Raw genomic sequence first — 21,201 nt, 5'->3', positions numbered from 1 at the left:
ATGTGTTTGTGCAAACGTGCTCTTAGCTGTTGAGATAGAATGTCTATGGAGTAAGGTCTGGTATTGGCCTTAGTGCGTGCTATCTAGGAAAAAGACATGCTGGCATCAAACTCAGGGGTGCACTATGTAGGAGTGCTCATATTGTGTACCGCCGTGAATTGAGTAATGTGCCAGCTAGGTAACATTAAATTACTTCTGTATGACCTGATCACAGTATGTGGTCAATTAAAAACAAAGAGACAAACTCGACTGACAATACACACACAACATGGAATGATACAAAACTTAAGGAATGGCAGGTAGGAACAGGGCTTACAATGCTAAAGCTCAACTCGAGCTGCATCAGGCAGGAGGGGGGCACTACGCCGGTACCAACATAGTCTAACAAAAAAGAGAAGATATGTTGGAAGTGAGGAGGAGGTTCCTTGTTAGGTGCTGGCGTAGGCCTCCGTTGTTGGTCCTGTGTGGAAGAAAAGAATAGAATAACTTACAGTTTTCTGGGCGTGATCAGGAAGTTCACCTACTACCCCGTGCTCGCTGCTCGGTAGGAATGAGTCAGCGTGGGTGTGGTGTTTAAATGCGTGAAGTTGCTTCCGGTCCAGGCAGCGAAGGTACGGGTGCCTTGGACGGACAGCGGTAGGCAAGGTTACGGGCAGAAGCCGCGCATGCGTGGTAGCGCGGAAGCCGCGCATGCGTGGATGCGCGAGGTTAGGATGCTGGTGGTGGGCGGAGCGGTTGGCATGGCAACGGCCAAAAGGTGCGCCTGCGCACTTGGGATGTAAACAAGGATGGCCGGGGAGTAGCGGTGTGTGCCCCCCGGCGCCGTGTTATGGGAGAATCAGAGAGATCGAGGGGTACAAAATAGCTCTAAGTCTGGGCAAATGAGTATGAAAGTGCCCTGTAGTGGCGGGGTATGTCGCCCAGAGTATCAGATACAGACAGGAGTGGTTGCTACAGTCTGTGGGGGATATAAGCCTATGGCCTATTAGGTGGTGAAAGACGCACAAGGGGGGTATGCCATAAGTGTTATATTAGGAAAACACTAAAAAAGTGTTATATTAGGAAAACACTAGAAAGGGATGGGAAACAGGACAAGGTATATCCTGAGTCGCTTGCTGGAGATCTTGTCAATGGACTGAAGGGGTATCTTCTGTCAGTGGGGCATACTCCGCCCGAGTAGGGAGGAAGAGTGACCGACAGCCATTGGTGTAAGAGTAACTGTGGGAGATGATGATCCGACAGAAAAGAGGGGTTCATCTCAGCACAGAGTTCCAAGGGATATTGTCATTAAGCCCATGGATATGAGTGGAAAGTCTATATATCCATCTTTGTTCCTTTTCAAATAAGCGGGCCTGGATGTTGGGGCCAGCTTGCAGCTGTTCGATGACCGTCCACTTCATGTCGTTTGTAGTGTGGTGAGCCGTTAGAAAATGGTCTGTGAGTTTTGTTATGTTCTTTTTACATCTTATTGTACTTCTGTGTTCACAGATTCGTTGTTTGATCTTTCGCGTCGTCATGCCGATGTACGGTTTGCCACAGGTGCAGGTGATAAGGTAAATAACATTGGAGCTATTGCAGTTAGTGTGGGATCTCTGCTCCCATGTCTTTCCTGGTTCCAAACTGATGGTCTTAGTGTTTTCAGTGAGATGGCATACGCTACAGTCCCCACAACGTGAATGTCCAGTGACTGGTGGTAAACCCCAAATCTGAGTCAATGTTGGTTCGTTGGTGTTATGACTATTTTTGGGTCTAGTGTTCACCAAGGTATTTTTTAGACTGTTCGCCTTTTTGTACGAGAAGAGTGGTTTTTCCCAGTGGAATGATCCGGAGTTGATGATTGACCAATGTTTTTTAATACTTTTACTCACTTCATTTGAAATGATATTGTAGGTCGTGACACATGTCAAAGGTATGTTCTCAGTATCTTTTACAACTTCCTCAAGAAGAGCTTGCCGTGGTTGGTTCCTTGCCCGTTGTCGGCATTTTTTAGTGATCTTAGTCGGGTATCCACGCTGAGACAGTTTGGTGGTCAGGTCATCTGCTTGTTCTTTGAAATCCTGGAGATTGGTACAATTCCTCCGTAGTCTAAGGTATTGGCCGTAAGGGAGGTTTTCCCGTAGGGGCCGCGGATGGAAACTTTCAAACCTAAGTAGGTTATTCTTGGCCGTAGGTTTGAAGTGAGTTTTAGTGGTCAAGGTGTCCTGTTTTTTTTGGATTTCAATGTCTAAAAAGATCATTTTCTCTTTATCTATGCTGTGGGTGAAGTGTAGATGTGCATCACGTGCATTGATCCAGGTGATAAAGGTTGTTAGTGTCTCCTGGGGGCCCTTCCAGATTGCCAACACGTCGTCAATGTAACGGCGCCAGAAGACCAGGTTTCCAAGGTAAGGGTTGTTGGGTGAGAGTATGTGTTGGGTTTCAAAATCAAACACATAAAGTCCGGCTATGCTGGGAGCAAAAACACTGCCCATTGATGTGCCCCCTATTTGGAGGTACAGGGAACCCTCAAATTCAAAGAAGTTCCTTTTGAGAGCCAGGGTGGCACAGTCGATGATGAAATTGACTGGTGTTCTGTGTTCCCATGTGGATTTTTCCAGAGTTTCCTTCAGTACTCTTATAGTGGCGTCTTGGGGAATGTTAGTATAGAGACTCTCTATGTCCAGACTGATCAATATCATGTCTTCCTCCATTTTTATGGTTTCTAAGATGGTGAGGAGGTTTTTAGTATCTTTCAAATAGGTTGCAGTCCCTTGCACTATAGGTTTCAAAAAGTGGTCGCAGAATCTCGACAATGGTTCGAGGAGTGAGCCTATTCCGGATACTATGGGTCTCCCAGGGGGAGGATTTTTGTTCTTGTGCATTTTAGGGACTATGTAGAAATATGGTATTTTCTCTTCCGTCTTAGTCAGATAGTCCGCTTCCTGTTTGGATATGTCGCCTCTGTATTCTGCTTCTTCCACCAAGTTAGTAATTTCCCTTTTTAAATCATCTGTGGGATCCTGGGTGAGGGGGAGGTAGTTGTTCCTGTCCTCTAATAATCGTCTGCATTCTTGTTGGTAATCGTTGGCATTCATGATCACTAACCCTCCGCCTTTATCGGCTGGTTTGATGACGATTGTCTCATCCCTTTTGAGGTCTGATAGAGCTCTTCTCTCTGCTCCACTGATGTTCTGGTAGCGTTTGGGGATTCTAGTGGACTCTATGTCTTTAAACACTGCTTGCTCAAATGTGTTTATCTCCACAGGAATAGTGTGTGGAGGTGGAACAAAAGTTGACTTGATTTTTAGGCCTGTTTCATTAGATATTTCCTCCGTGTTGTCTTTGTTGGTTTTCTCAAAGAACGCTTTGAGTTTTAGTTTTCTGAAGAATCCTGCTAGTTCGCAGTGTAATTTAAATCTATCAAGATTTGCAGTTGGAACAAATCCTAGTCCTTTGTTGAGGACCTTCTTTTCGATGTCTGTTAGGACATGTGACGATAGGTTGGTCACTAGGTCCTCATGTTGCTGGGGCCCGCTTTGTTGGATGCGGTTTTGTTCCTGGTGTTGCTGCTCACACTGTCCTCTTCCTCCCAGTGGACGGTGTTGCCCCTTCTGTTGCGTCCTCTCCCGCGCCTGCCTCTGCTCTGAAAAGGAGGGCGGTATTGGTTTTGTTGAAATGGATATTGCTGGAAGGGGGGTTGCCATCCGTACATTGGAAATTGTTGTGGTTGTTGGTATGGATTGAATGGGGGTTGATTATATTGTGGCCACTGGTAATTCCCTTGGTAGCCACCTCTCTTTCTCTGTCGTGGGGTGCTATTGTTTGAGCCACCACTGCTGTTGGAACTGTGGGAAGCATTACTGGATGCATCAGAGTCTTGGTCCTGTGCACTAGTTCCTTTGTAGTCTTTATCAGAGTATGGGTAGGCCTTGACAAAAGAGAATTTTTTTAGATCTTTCTGGAATTTTGAGACCTTCTGTTGGGTTAGGTTTTCTTTATATTCGTTGATCTCCTTATTTATTTCATCCAGTCTCTTTTTGTACCCTGTGATGGTTGCTTTTATTTGGCCTTCTACATTTTGGATTTCTATTTGGATTTTTTCTGAGAGTCTTATGGCTGTTTTTAAAATCAACATGATCCAATCATGCGTACAGTGCCAAGCAATTAGTGCCCAATCCCTTCTAAATTCCTCATCCTCCAAGAAAATCCGTGGGGCATTGGTCACTAATAGTCCTTTGGGGGCCATGTTGTTTGTAACATACTCTTTGAGAATTGTTCCATGGAGTATCGTCCTGATTCGGTTGCGTTTGAGTTCAGAGAGTTTTTCCCACTCAGATGTCTGTGAAATGGTATTGCTGATGCCGGGATCTGCAAAAGCATTTAGATCGCTCATGATTGAGTCTATTTCTTCTGTTGAAAAAGATAAGCCCTGATTTTCCGCCATCCTAGTGTAGTGATCACTCCGTTATGTGTAGAATTTGAAAGAAAAGAAAGTCTTAGACTCTCGCAGCTGTGCGCTGCCCAACACTTGGAGAACAAATAGGAGAGTAAGGAGTTGTGTCCGTGAACGTCGGACGGGAAATACTCCTGATTCCCTGGTCAAGGATCAAAAGAACAAAAAGGAGGAGTACTACCCGATGAGGGTATGTGAAGGCTCTTGTCTGAACTCAGGAAGTATTTTTCCTTTGTTAGGAAACCCCTCACTCACCACCTGGTGGTGACTTGCTTCATCATCGGGGCCCACCCAAGTGGCCTAGCGTCACTTGGGTGTGCTTCAACACCTGCAACTGCAGTGGAGCTGGTAGTGAAGTGTGGGGTGCAAAAAAAGAAATGTGAGTGTTAAAAATGTCCTGGTATTCTTTAGTATAGAGTTTTAATAAAAAAGATACTGGACAAAATTAAAAAAATCAGATTGAGATAGAAGTGGGGGAGTTACGGTCCACTTATCTCTAGTTTATGTGTTGGTCGACATGTTTCTACCTTTTGGGGAAAATCCCCGGTATTCCTCAGGACCAAAAACCAAGGAAGTGGGTGGTATGTGCCCCCTAAAAGACACACCCAGTCCTAAATCCTCGGACAACCAGAAGAAAAAAATCAACTTCTGGGATGCACACCTTAAGTGGAGGGTGCTTTAAAACCTGGGGCACATACCACCCACTTCCTTGGTTTTTGGTCCTGAGGAATACCGGGGATTTTCCCCAAAAGGTAGAAACATGTCGACCAACACATAAACTAGAGATAAGTGGACCGTAACTCCCCCACTTCTATCTCAATCTGATTTTTTTAATTTTGTCCAGTATCTTTTTTATTAAAACTCTATACTAAAGAATACCAGGACATTTTTAACACTCACATTTCTTTTTTTGCACCCCACACTTCACTACCAGCTCCACTGCAGTTGCAGGTGTTGAAGCACACCCAAGTGACGCTAGGCCACTTGGGTGGGCCCCGATGATGAAGCAAGTCACCACCAGGTGGTGAGTGAGGGGTTTCCTAACAAAGGAAAAATACTTCCTGAGTTCAGACAAGAGCCTTCACATACCCTCATCGGGTAGTACTCCTCCTTTTTGTTCTTTTGATCCTTGACCAGGGAATCAGGAGTATTTCCCGTCCGACGTTCACGGACACAACTCCTTACTCTCCTATTTGTTCTCCAAAAGATCTTTATCTCCCGCCATGTGTGATTTGGGACTTTCTTTGTAATATTTTTCCTCACCATCTTTCTCAGTTCTTTTCTTAGCTCATAGGCCTTCATGGACATGTTTATATCGGGCTTGAACCTTCTAGTCTGAGCATAGTTAACTTTGGGTGCATGAATCAATAGTGTGTTAGCAAATATGGGCCAGCTCTCTACTGGATTTTTACCTGATGTAATCTTAGCTTCACATATTTCTTTTGCTAATGCTGTCAGTTCTGGTAGGGTTTCTGCTGACCATCGTATTCTTTTCAAATTTGTTGTGGTCAATTGACCTATCTCTATGGGAGCTAGATGATGTTTTTGATGGCCTGCCTCCAGTTCGAATACCTGATATGAGTGATCTCTTCGAGTAGAATATTTAATCTGGTACTTCGTCATGCGAGCGAGTAAAGGAAGCGTTAAGATTGTATACTCTAAGATTGGCTGTGCATGGGCACCCTGATAGGTCCACCGCGGAGGAGTATCGTCTTCGGGTCTCCCATTTAATACTCGCAAGCCTAAATGTTCTAGTGTCAGGACCAGCTTTTGCCTTTTTAAGTCATGTCTCTTTAGTAATGAGGATGATTGTGGGGGAACAGACCATTGCTGTTGTCCGCTGTGAGCTGGTCATCATCATCTGGTGTATGAATTAGATATGAATTAAAGTCACTGGTTATTATTATCTCCCACGCTGGGTTTTCAAATCTGATAGAAGTGACTAATCGCATCAGTTCAGATTGAGCCTCTTTTTTTCTCACGTTTGGATGAAGGTAGAGATTTATTAGTATTACTGTTGTTTGATTTTTAGTCCCCTGGACCATTTTAATTACTTGTAGGTCTGATGTCGTTTTTCTGTTTTTATATTTAGAGCAGTTGATAAATAAATTGCTAAGCCACCCTTCAGCCTTCCATATTTGTGTGTTCTGGTTGCCTTTACTTGATGGAGTGTATAGTTAGCCACATCCTTACACTCCATCATCCATGTTTCTTGGAGGGCGATGATGTCATAATATTCCCAATATGCTGGGGCATTATCTTCCTCTAGTTCCTTTTTTGCACCCGCGATGTTCCAAGATAGGAATTTTATAGTACTATTATTGGCGCTTTTACCCTTTGTTGCAAGTCATTCCACTTTCCGATCATTAAAGGCTGTTGCCACCCAATTCCATTCGTTATCATTTTGTTGTTTCGTGGTACTCCCCACATCTCAGTCCTAACGTGAGTCTTCATTTTAGGAGTCCTAACTTTACTATTCCTAAACTGAGAATAATCCTAACTTTAAGACTTTCGATATTCACAGAAGGCATTTAGGAGTCCTAAAGTTTGGAGTCCTAACTTCTGTGAATACCGAAATGAGTAAGTGCCTTCTGTGAATACCAAAATGAGTAAGTGCCTTCTGAGAATACCAAAATGGTGGTAAGTTTAGGATTTTGTCTTAAATTAGTTCTGTGAATCGGGCCCAAGATTATTAATCCAGACTGGCTAAATTGTATTGATGAATTCAGTATCATTGCCTTACAGGAAACATGGGCCACATCTCCTATTTGAGGGTCTCTCAGGCAACAGAGAGAAGACGTTGAGTCACTACTTAGCTGCAAGTGACCTAGTGGATATAGTGCAATATTTTCGGGGTGACAGCGCTACCTACCCCTCTTTTAGAGGGTGGGGATGGGCCTCTATACTTGGTTATACATTTGTTGCAAGTGACCTCCTCCCACAGTACTCGGAGGGCTTGATTATAGAGACTCAGTGAGGGGATCATAATACACTCAGGACTGTGGAGCATTTTCCAGTGTTTAAGGGCAAACCCCCAGCTGTATCTATAGAGATCACCCAGCACTCAAGTGATGGTCTAAGATTGGTTTGGCTTCTGAAGGAACCCAGGGTTACAGTTAGTCTACTCATCAGGACAGTCATCCTTCTTGGATGTATGGATAAAGAGTGTGGGGAAGTCCTTCTATGCCGTTATAACCATCTATACTTTTGTATTAGGAACCACCTTTTGAAACCCACCCGGGCAAACCAGGAATGTCCGCGCTGGTGTGACTGGCTTGTTCTGCCACAAATCTCTGCTTCAGGAAGGTGCTCTCCATAAACCTGAAAGATCCGAGCAAGGTCCGTGAGTCAAGGGAGTTTTATAACAGTACCCTAAAATGTAGGAAAGAAACCTTAAAAAAAGAGATTGAGTGCATATGGAGTTGGCAGCTATGAAGAACATCAGCAAAATGTTCTAGGACAGCGTTAATGAGATCTTACAGAGGGATGCCCCAGCAAACCCCTTTCTGACCTGTAACATATCTGGTTTGGACTGGGTGCAGCACTTTAGCTTTGTTAAGTAGGCTCTGAATGCGATGTCCCAGAAAACTTTGCTTTGTGTTTGTGTGGGTAATACCCTTCCCTGAAAACCTCCCTATCAGAGGTGGAGGAAGGCATGAGGCAAAGCCCAGGCCATAAATCCCTAGGGATAGATGGAGTATCCTTGGACCTTTTTAAATGTGACATCAAGCTTTGGGGCACCATGCTACTAATCTATTTAATAATTATTTGTGTTGTATGATCCTGCGCTCCCGTGCGCTCTCAATCATAGTACCAATTTTCAAAAAAGAGCTTAGCAAATTGTCAATATGTGATCAAATGATCTCCCTTATCTATAGTACTGTAAAGATTTTAGGAGGAGTAATCAACTGAGTTTCTATCTGGCAGAAGCCACTAGTGATATCCCAAAAATTGCCAATAAGTCTGTCCCATTGTTATTATACGGTAACAAAGCTGTTTTAATGGCTAGGATGTAGCGAGCTTTGCATATTTTAGTGGAGTTTTAGTTTCTTTTTTGGGCAGTATGGATCTGTCAACTAACTTTGGGGAGTCCCACATCATGTCAGGCTGCCCGAGAGGAGGCACATGACCTCCTTGCCATTAATGGCCAATCCCTGAGCTGCGTGAGCAACTTTAGTTATCTCAGTGTCATGTTTTATTTGTCAAGCTCTTGGCAGCCACAGGTCAATGCTTTCTGCCTGAAATTGAGTAGGGCGGCTGGAACCATACTTAGGGGGCGATTATGATGGCGGATGGACCTGAGTCCGTCCGCCACCATAGAGTAGGAGGGAACCTCCGCATGGCCTGCGGAGTTCCCTCCTGTGCAATTAGGATGTGACCGCCACCCTGGCGGTCACATTCTCTATTTTTACCATTGGGCGGGTGCGGCTTCAAGCTGCATCCGCCGCAATGGTAAAAATGCATACTTTGCATTTGTATGCAGAAAGCGGCAGGCACCGTGCGGTGCCGGCCGATTTCTGCATACATATGCAGGGGGGTACCATAGGTACCCCCCATGTGTACCCCCCACCCCCCTTCACTCAGGGGGCCCGCAACAGGCCCCTGCAGTGAAGTTACACATGCTTTTCCGCGGCGGAAAACCCGCTGCGGAAAAGCATTTTTAAAAGCCCATCCTAATATGGCTGACGGTGTCTGAGAGACACCGTCACCATATTAGAGCTTTTCCGCCGCGGTTGTAAGCCAACCGCGGCGGAAAAGCTGCGGACGGAAACCAGGACCCACCAGCCGTCCTAATGTGGCGGTGGGTCTTTGGTGGGTCCGCAGCGGATTTTCCGCATCCTCCGGGCCGGCAGTGGCTTCCGCCGGGCCAGAGGATGCGGAAAATCCGCTATCCTAATGAGCCCCTTAATCTTCCTCAGTCTGCGTGCAGGGGGCAAATGTTGCCATATACTAAACTATATAATCTGCAGGGTGCTCCTTTGGACCTGTATGGTGCAGTGGTTTCGGGAATTCATAATAACTCCTCTTTGCTGGTGGAAGAAAATCGCATCTGCAGAGGTATTTTTAACCTTCTGCCCTCTAGCCCCCATCTTATTTAACACCCAGAGTTGAACCTACCCTGTATACCCAACAAGGCGAGGTTGGCTTAGCTTTTGCTGTGGGTTAGAGCGTGGTCTAACGCGGAGGCAAGTTTTATGAGGGAGGGTAATCCTAGACTGTCTACATTCTGATAGGGGTTTCTCTATTCCATGACAGACATATGGTCATAACTCTTTTCAGGTTCTTAGCATGTCAAATGTTTTCTCCACACCTGTCGCTATAACTAAGTCTGATACAATTTTGTTGAAATCACACTTTTCAGAATTCTGTCTTACCCAAAGATTGAATTTGGCACTCATAAAAGTTCTTATAGAGATTATTTTACGTCTTTAGCATCTATGGAGCTGGCGTTCTATTTAGGCCTGGAACTCTTGCTGTGGGAGAGATTGCCCTGTTTCAGGGAAGGGACAGTGTGGCATATCCTGTGTTTCTCAGACAGCTCCAGTGGTTGGGGTGCTAGCCTGTCGGCATTATTAATATTATATTCTTATATAGCGCCAGATTCGACCCCCAAAGGGGTATCTCCGCGTTTGCCTTGGGAACCCGTCCTGGCTTTTCCCTGTGAGATAGCCCCTACAGGGCATCCCCAAGGTGAAAGCCAGGCATCCCACCGCAGGGGGGCCGTTGTGGAGATTAAGAAAGCTTAATGCCCAGACTTGCAGAGTGTGAACCCATGATTAGGTCAGGCACCAAAGCGAGAATTATCGAGTCCATGGACATTTTGAGCTCAAGACCCTGCCGCATCAGGAATTGAACCCTGGTCCCGGGTCTGACCTCTGCTTCAGGGTCTGCCTGCTCTAACCAGTGAGCCACACTTCTCCTTGTCATGGGCTTTTTGTGTCTTATAGACCCTATTTTCTCTGTTTTCCTAAACCCATCTTTAAATTCCTTGCATTGCAGAACTGCACGGATGCATTGGTTTATTTGCAGTTCCTAGGAAATCCTGATGTGTTCTATAGCGTTTGCTAATTTTTTTTAAATATCAGTACGCTTTAGGATGTTGATGGAAGGATGAATTTATAGATCTTTATTGCACCTCTGCGCAAGCATTTTAACTTTTTATCTATTTATCTACTGTATAGCCGGATATTTATATGTATTTTCCTGATGAGGACCTTGTGGTCTGTAGGGCCCCAAGTCTGTGACTTCATTGTATTACCTTCTGATTAACCTGCCATTATCAACGAATGTATCATTGTGTGTTTTGTACATTACGAATGAAACAACTTTTACACCAGGGAAGGTGCGATTGATGTTTTAAATTGCACTCCTTGAGGACATATTTTGTATTTTTGTTTTTACAGCTTTTAACAACCTGAATAAAGACTGCATTGTTTGATTGATGTTAAAAGTTCTTAACACTAACCCATTTCTTAATGTAAGAGAAGTCTTCTGCTTGCTTCCTCAGCAGCTGCACTCTGGATACATGCAACATAATATGAAACATTTCTTAAACTATAACTCGTATAATTATGTTCTTCTGCACACCTGGATTGGAACTGCCAGCGGAAATGCTTCAAAATTATACATCAAGTACATGATGGAAAGTTTCAGTCACCATACACAAATTCTAATAAAATAATTATTGTGTGTCATAGAGCCTTGTGTTCTGCGGAAATGTAGGGCGAGAAGGCTCGCAGCAGGTTGCTGATTGGAAGGGTGGCCTGAGCATGAACACAATGAGCAGAACACTAGAAACTGCAACCATTTTAAATAAACGGTGTCTCACACGAAAATGTGGCATAACCATACTACATTATTAATCACACTTCTAAACGTTAGAATCAAATCGGTTTAAGTGAACAATCATTAGTTCATCGGTTTCGACTATTTGCATCATTAATGGACTAAATTGCACAAAAAAGTTGTCACACAAAACCACAAATGTAAACATTCTTCCACAAACTCTTTGCAAAGGTGGCAGGAAAAGACATGTTCGAATTCTGTTTTAAACTAGAGGCTGACCAGAGCCAAGTTTCGGTGCAAGTGTCATTAGAAAAATGTGAAAACGTTGTTAAACTGTTGAATCTTTTTATACTGCTGTTGCTTACAAGACAAATCCAAGTCATTTGTTTGGCACCAGAGTAAGCTTGTATTCCAGTCACGCTTCCATGAGTGATATGTTGCTTCCTTTGGCACAGTTAAAAACACAGCAGTCCTGTGCAGATAAGCAGAAAATAATAAAGCCCCACAAACATCATAAATCCTTTTTCTTGTATTGAATTTGGTTGCCGCACTGGAGCATATTGTGAGTGTGCAACCCATTGCAGAGGGCTGCCACCAGGTTCCTTTAATCAGGGCGACCATGCCGCAGAGCTAAGAGTCACTTTGGGCCTTATAAATCAGAGCCAATGTGATGAGAGCAATGTGGTGAGTAATTCCGCGTCTCGAATTTCAGCCTTCCCTATTACATGGGGCTACAAGTCTTTAAATGTTTCTGATCTTCACATACTTTTTTTTGCTGCCGTCATTCTATCCATTAAATGTAATGCTTTCCCCCCACCAGTTTATGATAGTTTACATTTTGAATCACCACGTTTCTAGAAACACCTGCATAACATATAGAGCAATAACCAACTGGTAAAGATTACATACAGGGGCACATGCATCAACCTATTTAGGAAGTGCAAACGGTGCGAATCGGTAAATTCGGCCGTTTGCACTTCCTAAATATGTGTTTGGGATGCATCAAGCATGTTTGAGTAATTCGGTATTTTTACCGAATTCCAAAAATGCGATTGCTTTTAAGGAATTGCAAATTTGCGATTCCTTAAAAGCTATGCATCATTTAAAAAAAAAATTGCGATTATTCAAATTGGAAGTGCAAATTACCACGAGGTTCAACCTCGTGGTAATTTGCGAAATTGTTTAAAATGCTTAAAAATGCATTTTTAAACTGTCCAGTTACAGACACACATGTCCTTAGGACATGTGTGTGTGAAACATGCACTTTCAAATGCATTTCAGGTGTGCAGGGGGGGGTCCTTTGGACCCCCCCTGCACCCATGAAATTTTCTAAGTGCCACTCGCAATTTGCTACTGCCTTCCAATTGACTACATTGATTCCTATGGGCCTCTAGGCCCATAGGAATCAATGTAATGCCATTCCTTAATTGCACTTCGCAATTAAGGAATCGCAATTTCCGAAAATTAAGAAATCCTAAAAACTTTTAGGATTTCTTGATGCATAGCATTTTGCATTTCCTAAATAGCGATTCCTTAATTTTCGCCATTTAAGAAATGCAAAATCCTAGATTGATGCATGTGGGGGTGTGTCGACATGTGCATCGACCAATGCAGAATCGCGAGATGCTCCACCCAGCTGCTCAAAAAAGGCATTTTTTTCCAGCAGTCAGTGCAAATGCTGTTTTTGCACTGTCTGGACTATGCAGACGCTATTTGGTCAAGTTTCTCTCTGCTTCACTCTAAAACATGGAACCCATTGCATAATTTGCCTACCTTCAGATCTGCTATCCTTCTGAAAATTGCTCAATGTAAGTTTTCTTTAATCGTTGCCTTATAAATGTTGCCATTGGTCTTTAGCCTTGATTCCACTCCATGTCCCTTCCGTTCTCCCGACACTTCCTGTCTCTTCCTACAGCAGCTTCTTTTGCAGCTCTTATTCCTTCCTTTGTCTCGGGTTGGCTTACCGCTCTCTCTTTTTCGTATTCTTCCTCCCTTTTGTTTCTCCTGCTCTCCGTCAAATTCTGATGATGACAAAAGAACCCTGCTACCTAGATATGGGAACTTTGACCACCACCTGCAACTCCTAACCCAAATGAAACACTGTCGTCAATTTCATTTTGTATTACCAAGTCACATATGAGTAATCGCCACTCATTTTGAGTTATTATATATTTGAAATCCCTAAATGCCATGCTCGAACATGTTATGTAATATGCTATCTCTACAACGCTGCTGACATATTATCTCTATGCTTACCATTGGCATCCCTCTTATACTCTGTGTTGCAGTCAATATACAATCCAGGAGGACCGCCCCCTCCCGCCCCCATGAAATCTGAGATATCGACGCAGCGTGCCAAGATGAAAAATGTACGGGAGGCATCTCTATGCTGTCTTGGGCGCACATATGTAGATAGGAAAATAGAAGATACCATCCAGGTAATGGCACTATTGAGCTCGTTCTCAGTTTGGAGACACATTTTGATCCTTACCCAAACACTAATTTGCACAGGCATCAGAATTCTGGGCTTTCCCCTCGCCGATTTCGGCAGATCAATCTTGCTGAAGCTTATAGCCAGAAAATGTGTTTTACAAAGGTAAAGCAAGTGGAATTAGCAAATATGGCTGTTATGCCTCGTTAGAACCCCCAAAAGGTGGTAGTTACTGTATCCCAAAATACCATACCCTGCAGTATCAGATGAACTTAAACCTATCCCTACTTACTCGGAACCAGGACTTAAGTAGAAAATGAGGGTGGTTTTTAATCTAATTGTAATTCCAATGTACAGGCAAATTTAGAAATTTGAATTCTTGTATTATCATACAGGAAAAGTTCTCAAAAGCCAGGTTTCTTTTCCTATCAGACTAATATACTCTACAGTTTACCGGAACTTTGTTTTCACTTCAAAATACGGGCAGATTCAATATATCCAAGTGGGGCTAGCACAAAAGAAGGATGTTCCTTTTTGTAATTTATATTTCTTAACTAAATACGCTGCCTGTGATACTCTCGCTGCACACTCACGCAGGTGGCCACAACACAAACACAATGGGGCAGTTTTACAAGCCCCATGCGCCACATTTACGCCGCCGTTGCATCACTTCTGTGACGCAGCGGCGGCGTAAACCATGTGCCACGTTGCGCCTTATTTACAACGTGACGCATCTAGGGAGATGCGTCACGCTGTAAAGCCATATGCCACATGAAACCTGCGTTAGGTTTCATGTGAGTCTTCCGACGCATGCTGGTCGTTCTGTCGTAGGAATGCATCGTAAAAGTGACGCAGTGAAATCTACAAGATTTCACTGAGTCACTTTTCCGTTCCTGCTGCATCGATACCCTGCGCCTACTTGAAGCAGGCGTAAGGAGTGGCGCAGCATGTTAGGCATAGGGCGCCCCTGAGCATTGCTGGAGACTTGTCGCGCTTGTGACATGAGTCCAGCAATGCTCCGCCCTTACGCCACAGTATGCGACATGCATTGCCCTATCCTTGCGCCACGGTGCGCCTCATTGTAAATGTGACACATTTGTGGTGGCGCAGGGAGGGAATTGCATGATTTGCAGTGATGCGCCAGAACTCGTAAATCTGCCCCATTATGAGAGGACAAGGTCAAAGATCTGTTGGGCGCAAATGCAAGGGCACCTTGAAGTCATAAAGGATGTACCTTCCATGATTATGTACGGAAAAAAGGATGTGAATGGGACAGCTGTTTTCCATGAAGACATATCTGTGCTCTAAAGATATGGATAAGTGATATCCATGGCTGGTAAGACACAAATACTCATATCAAATGCTTGTGAATCAGACCTGGAAATTCAGAAGTAATTCAAATACATGATGGAAGTAACATGGAAGTGCTCCTGGAAATAAGCTTTGTAAATTGGACCTACTGTGCCCAGCACACATTGGAAATAATGGCAATTACTAGTGAAAAAAGGAAGCGTATTCTCCATACTTTTCTATAAAAAAATGTCAATGAGATCACTTTTCAAAGTAGTTTGAGGAAACAGACAGAGGAGTGGGCCAATTTAAGACGTTTCCTAATTATGATTATGTTCTGAGAAATCTGGACCTGTTTAGGAGTAGTAAGGTTTGGTTAGACACCTTTTTGGGAGAAAATGGTAGTTGGATGATCGTGGCTGCTAGAGACCATGACCTCATTTTGTGCTTCATTTTTCTGTGACATTCCCGTGACTGAAGTTGGATTAGGACCCAGAGCTATTGAAAGGGACTTTTTACTTATATGATATTGGTAATACTGGTCCTTCCAGATGACAAAGGAAAGTGACTGGTGATGATAGGTGAGACCTCACTGTTGCTACTAAAAATCCCTAACCCAAGCCTGGCCAGTTGCAATTACATACTTCAGCTATGATTTGATTAACCTGTGGGATCTAGGTAGAACTGACATGTCTCGGCAGTCCTCTTCCTGGGCTTCCTGAACATTGTTTTGATTGGCCTCATCCCTCAGGGTTATGTTTCAAAATGCATTGGAAGCTGTTTACCAGGATATATCTCCTGTCAGGTAGAAACACTAAGAGATCCCTCTAACCCATTGCTTTAAATTGTCCACATGGAGACGCGCAAGCACGGGATCCAACATGGCAGCTCGCAATTAAGCTCCGGCTCACCTGTCCATACAACAAGGTAAAATAAGCCGAATTTACAGGATTTTCACTTTTCTTGCCACAAGAACCGTTTACCTGCCAAAGGAAGAGTGTTTCTTTAGCTTTAATGGCGAGTTGGGTGACTTCTTGAACTTCTCTGGCTGCAGTCTCTTTTCGACTGAGACTTCGCTCCGCTTGCTCCACAGTTCCTATCAGGGAGGCGGAGGTCTCCACTATGAGAGGGGGTGGCTTCTGCCTTGGTTTTCTCCCACAGCTGGCTTTAGCTGCTGCACCGGTTTGAACTAATTAACTTTATTTCTAGGGCAATTTTTGATTACTTTTGCCTGGGTTATTCATTTTTATCAATAATGGAAAGTAAATCTACTGCAAATGAGCGTAAACAAACAGTTTCTCCTCTGCCTATGAAGTCAAAGATGGTAGATTCATTGGAACCCTCCCTTGCTCATACTCTGGAGGAATTAAAGGCTGTTAGATAAAATACTGATAATATTGCCTAGGAAATTTAAAATATACGGAAAGACATGGCCAGTCTCTCAATGAGGGATACAGATAATGAGATTAAGCTGCATGATGTTATCACCAAAACAGAACAAATATTGCCAATGGTTACAAAAATCCCCATCAATAATACTAGATCACTTGAGTTACAGAACAGGAATAGGTATTATAACTTATGTGTTTTTAATTTGCCTGAAGATTTTGAAGGGAATGATTGCAGGCGATATTTGGAGAATTTATTCCCTAGTTTGTTGAATGTTTTTTTAAGAAAGTAATTCTTTATTGCTCAGTTAATTAAAACCATTGCAATCAGCATATTTACATGTAGCTGAACTTAAAGTAAAATTTTTGTCTAATTAAACATTGCTATCAAACATTTCAGTAAAATAAACTTTAAAATGTTCTAAGGACTTACTTGAAGCTATAAAGATATATGTTGTATGGCGTTAGACTTTCGATTATCTAAATGCTAAGTCATTGTGTAAACAGGAAGAGTCTTTATTCTTGTCCGTACCGCAATGGGCTCTCGGAGCAGTTATGCACAGGACCTTCTAAGGGATGTCAAAAAATAAAAGGCAAGCCTACAGACTCCCTACAGTCTTTACAGATTCTTTGGAGTTCGTAATCCGTCCGTGGTGATCATGGCTTGAGTTTGTGGTAGAGGCTTGATGGGGCGGTAGTCGGAATTAAATGTTGTATGGGTTAGTGTCTTCCGGGCTCTCCCTTCTGTCATTCTGCTTCTTACCAACTTTTTCCAGGAATTTTACCAGATGACTTGCTAATTGGATGTTTTTTCCATCGAAGCATGCTTTGACTGCCTGCCGGCATGTCCTTATTCCCAGCTTCTTTAGGGTTGGCTTTAAATGTTGTCGGCGCTCCTTGTCCAGACCTTTGCAGATGCATATTAAGTGAAGGATGTCCTCTTTTGTATCCCCACATAACCGGCAATTTGATGGCGTTTGTGGCCGTTTCCACAGGGGAAGATGGGTTTGTGATGGGAGGATGCCCAGCCTTAGTTGTATACATTTCTCCTTTGTAGACCGTGTGAAACCAGCTCCTAAGTAGCTTTGGCATGAGCTACTGGTGTAGTTTTGGATGACAGTCCAGCCGTGTGCCCTTTTTGCTAATGCAGCTTTGTCCTCTATTGGCGACATGGTCCTTACAGATTTATTTGCTATTTGTTTGAACACATTATGTGAGAAATTGCTCTTCCAAGCTTCTTGTAGCTCCAAAGTTTCTATGGAGTGCTTTAAATAGGTTGTGGCAGCACTTGTGTTTCTCCCTGATAACTCATTCCAGAGAGTGTAGTCCATGGATGAGGCATCGGCTCCTCGTATTTATTGCCAACTTTTGGCATAGGCACCCATTCTTTCTAGTACTTGGTTCCTCAGGACAAATTCAAGTCTTATTTGTGCTTGGGAGGTGCATTTAGACAGATTGAATAACATTCACATTGCCCTGGCTGTTGTTTTGTTCAGTATCTGTGCGCCCCTTCCTCGGAGGCATTCACTTCTGTAGGTGATGGCCGGTGTTAGTTTTGCTTGGATTAGTTGTAGGAGTGGAGTGAAGCTGCGGCCAGATACTTTCTTTTTGAGGTTTCTCAGTGCAGCCAATATTGTGGTACCTCTCCTTGATATTGCTTCCTTCTGAGGGAGGAATGTCCCCTTTCTGTCAACAATTACACCCAGGTGTTTGTACTCATCCACAGTATTTATTTATATTCTTGTATAGCGCCTGAATTGATCCCCGAAGGGATATCTCCGCGCTTGCGCTCCTATCAGATAGACTCAATCATGATCATATGCTGTTAGCAGAAGTGTTTCTTAAGACTGGGTGAATAAGTAGGTTTTAAGATTTTTCCTGAAGGATTCTAGAGTGGTGATTTGCTTCAGCATGGGGGGAAGTGAATTCCAAAGGACAGGGCCTTTATAGGAGAGGGCGCGACCTCCTTGTCTGGTTCTTCTAAACCTTGGGACCTGAAGTAATTGGTGATCCACTGTTAAACCTCCCATTTGCCAGAGAAATTTGGATATGGCCGTCTTCACATTTATTCTCACGGCTTTTGTTTTGGAGAGGTTTATGCTGAGGCCATTCGTAGCTGCATGGGTGTATGTTGTGTTGATTAGGTGTTGTAGCCCTATCGGCGTCCGGCTAATAAGCACAATGTCATCGGCGTACATCAAGTTTGAAACAATAAGTCCTGCTAGTTTTGGGGCGTGAGGATTGCATTCGTCTAGCATTGGAGAAAGATCCGATATAAAAATGTTGAAAAGGGTCGGGGCTAGACCGCACCCTTGTTTGAGGCCCTTGGTCGTCTGTACTTTTCTTGACAGGCAGTCTCCTGAGCCCAGCTTAATTCGTACCCATGTGTCCGTATGTAATAGCATAAGTTGAGATAGTAAAGTTGTCGGCATTTTCCTGTTGGCCAGCTTCTCCCATAGTAAGTTTCTGTTGATGTTGTCAAATGCAGAAGTGAAGTCAATGAAGCATACATAGAGGGGTAGGCTGGCGAGTTTGGCGGATTCAATTAGCAGAGTTAGGGCCAGAATATTTGTCGTTGTTCCTAATTTTTTCTGAAAGCCTGTCTGGGTGATGGGGATTACAGCATTTTCATTTACCCATTCTGTTAGCTCCTCTAGTAGTAGACCAGCATAGTATTTGGCCTCGATGTCGATTAAGGCAAAATCTGGCAGGTGCATCAAAGTAAATACCGGGAGCAAATGGGCAGATTCTCAGAATCTGCACCTTTGCTCCCGGTATTTTTGCATTTGGAATGCATCATCCCAAATGCAAAAATCGCAATTTAAGGAATCTCTAAATTGAGATTCCTTAAATTGCGATTGCATTTAAGGAATCCCAAATTGAGATTCCTTAAATGCAATGCATGAAAGTAAACAAAATAGCGAATTCGCTAATAAGGGGAGCAAATTACCATGAAGTTGGACTTCATGGTAATTTGCTAAAACTTTGAAAAAAGCACTTTTGTGCATTTTTCAAAGTTTCATGTTGCGCACACACATGCCCTTAGAGCATGTGTGTGTGCAACATATGTGCATAGATCAATTTAAGGGGTGCAACAGGGTGTCATTTTGACACCCTTGCACCCTTGAAATTGCATGAGCAATTTGCGAATTCCTACTGGTACTCGCTAATTGCTCATGCAATCTCCAATACATTCCTATGGGCCTGTAGGCCCATAGGAATGAATGGGACAGCATTCCTTGATTGCGACTAGCAATTTGAGAGTAGCAATTAAGGAATGTTAAGGAATCACTATTTTAATAGCGATTCCTACATGCATAGGCTTTTGCTATTCCTAAATAGCGATTCCTTAAAAATCGCTATTTAGGAATAGCAAAAGGCTACGTTGATGCATCTGCCAGCAAGTCTATAATGTTTTGGTTCATTTTTGCTGCCTTTCTTGTGAATGGGAGCTATTATTGAGCCTTTCCATGAGTCGGGAATTGATCCCGTTTCAGAAATCTGTTTAAATAGTGGCAATAGGGCTGCTGCCCAGTATTCCGGATTTCGTTTGTACAAAATGGGAGGAATTCCATTGGGTCCTGGCGCCCCCTCTGTCTTCCTTTTTGCTATCCTGCTTATGATTTGTTTTTCTGAGAAGCTCATTGAAGTTGGCTCTGTTTGTTGTATGCAGTCAAAGGTTTTTCTGTTGAGTTGTGATGGGTTCTTGGCAGAGTTATTTGTTATTGTATTGAAGTGGAGCCGTAAGAATTCAGACCAAGCTTCTTCGGTGATATGTGAGTTTATGCTGGGTGTTCTTGAGTCCTGGAGGTCGTTCACTGTCTTCCAGAATCTTCCACTGGTGTTATTTCCTTTTGCGTCATGGAGCAGCTTAGCCCATAGGTCTTCCTCTGCCTCCCTTTTCAGGTTCCAGATTAGTTTCTTCTTGATGGATTTTTGTTTTTGCAGTTCCTTTTGGACTTCTTTGTCCGGACCTTCTCTGTATAATTTCCGCAGTAGTTTGTTGATGTTTTTCTTGTGGATATTTAAGTTTATGTTCCGTTTTATTTTCTTATCTTCCTCTTCCTTGTTGTGTGAGCTCTTTTTGGAGCTTGGTTGGTTTTGATTTACCAAGTTTTTGAGAGCCATTTTTGAGCTTGTTTGGACAGTTCCAAGGCTGCTGGTAAATGATTCCCATCGGCTTAGATTATCTGTCCGGGACTCCATGCTTTTTTCCCACAGTTTTTTAGCTTCTTTTTCAAAACCTTCCAAGTTATGCGTTTTGCATTTTATCCTTTTTTGTATAACCGAGTATGATAATCCCACATTAGCTACAGGTAAGGTGGTCGCAGCCCCATAGGTGTCAAGAGTGATCTATTGCGGTAGGTGGTCGCTGGCTGCGGTTGTTCCTATTCGAAAGTCCAGAATGTTGCCAAACAGTTGTTGAGATGAGAATGTAAAGTCTATTGTGGAGCTTGCCGTTGTGTTATGAAAAGTGGCTGCCGATGGGATGTCGTTTATGAAATGGCCGTTTAGAGCTACAAGGTTCAGATGTTCCAAATCTTTCAAGCTGTCTCTTGACAATCTGCTTTGTTTTCCCCATTTGCTGGCCACCCGTTGGGGGATTCCCCATATGTTAAATTGTTCTTCTAGGAGTGAGTCCCTTGGCTGGGTCCCGCCTAAGTACATATTAAAGTCCCCTGTTACTAAGTGATTGGTTGTTGACTCCTCTGACAGTATCTTTGTTACTTCTGCAATCAGTAGTTTCATCCCGGCTTTTTCTTCCCGGGGTGAACATATACGTTTAGCAGTATTAGCTTTTGGTTTTGATCTTTTCCCTCTAATTCCAGCTCTATTGTTTTTATGCTGTTGTTACCTGACTGTGTAGCGTCTTT

At 43.3% G+C, this 21,201-nt stretch overlaps 1 pseudogene; it reads right to left on the bottom strand.

The window, feature by feature from the left end:
* Nucleotides 1-19,690: 19,690 nt before the first annotated feature.
* LOC147708263 (uncharacterized) lies at nucleotides 19,691-20,995 on the bottom strand (annotated as a pseudogene).
* Between the last annotated feature and the right edge of the window lie 206 nt (nucleotides 20,996-21,201).

Source organism: Lissotriton vulgaris, chromosome 6, assembly GCF_964263255.1.
Source record: "Lissotriton vulgaris chromosome 6, aLisVul1.2, whole genome shotgun sequence".
In the NCBI taxonomy this organism is placed as follows: Eukaryota; Metazoa; Chordata; class Amphibia; order Caudata; family Salamandridae; genus Lissotriton; species Lissotriton vulgaris.
The sequence above is the reverse complement of the archived record's forward strand: the minus strand, read 5'-3'. Positions and strand labels throughout refer to the sequence as shown.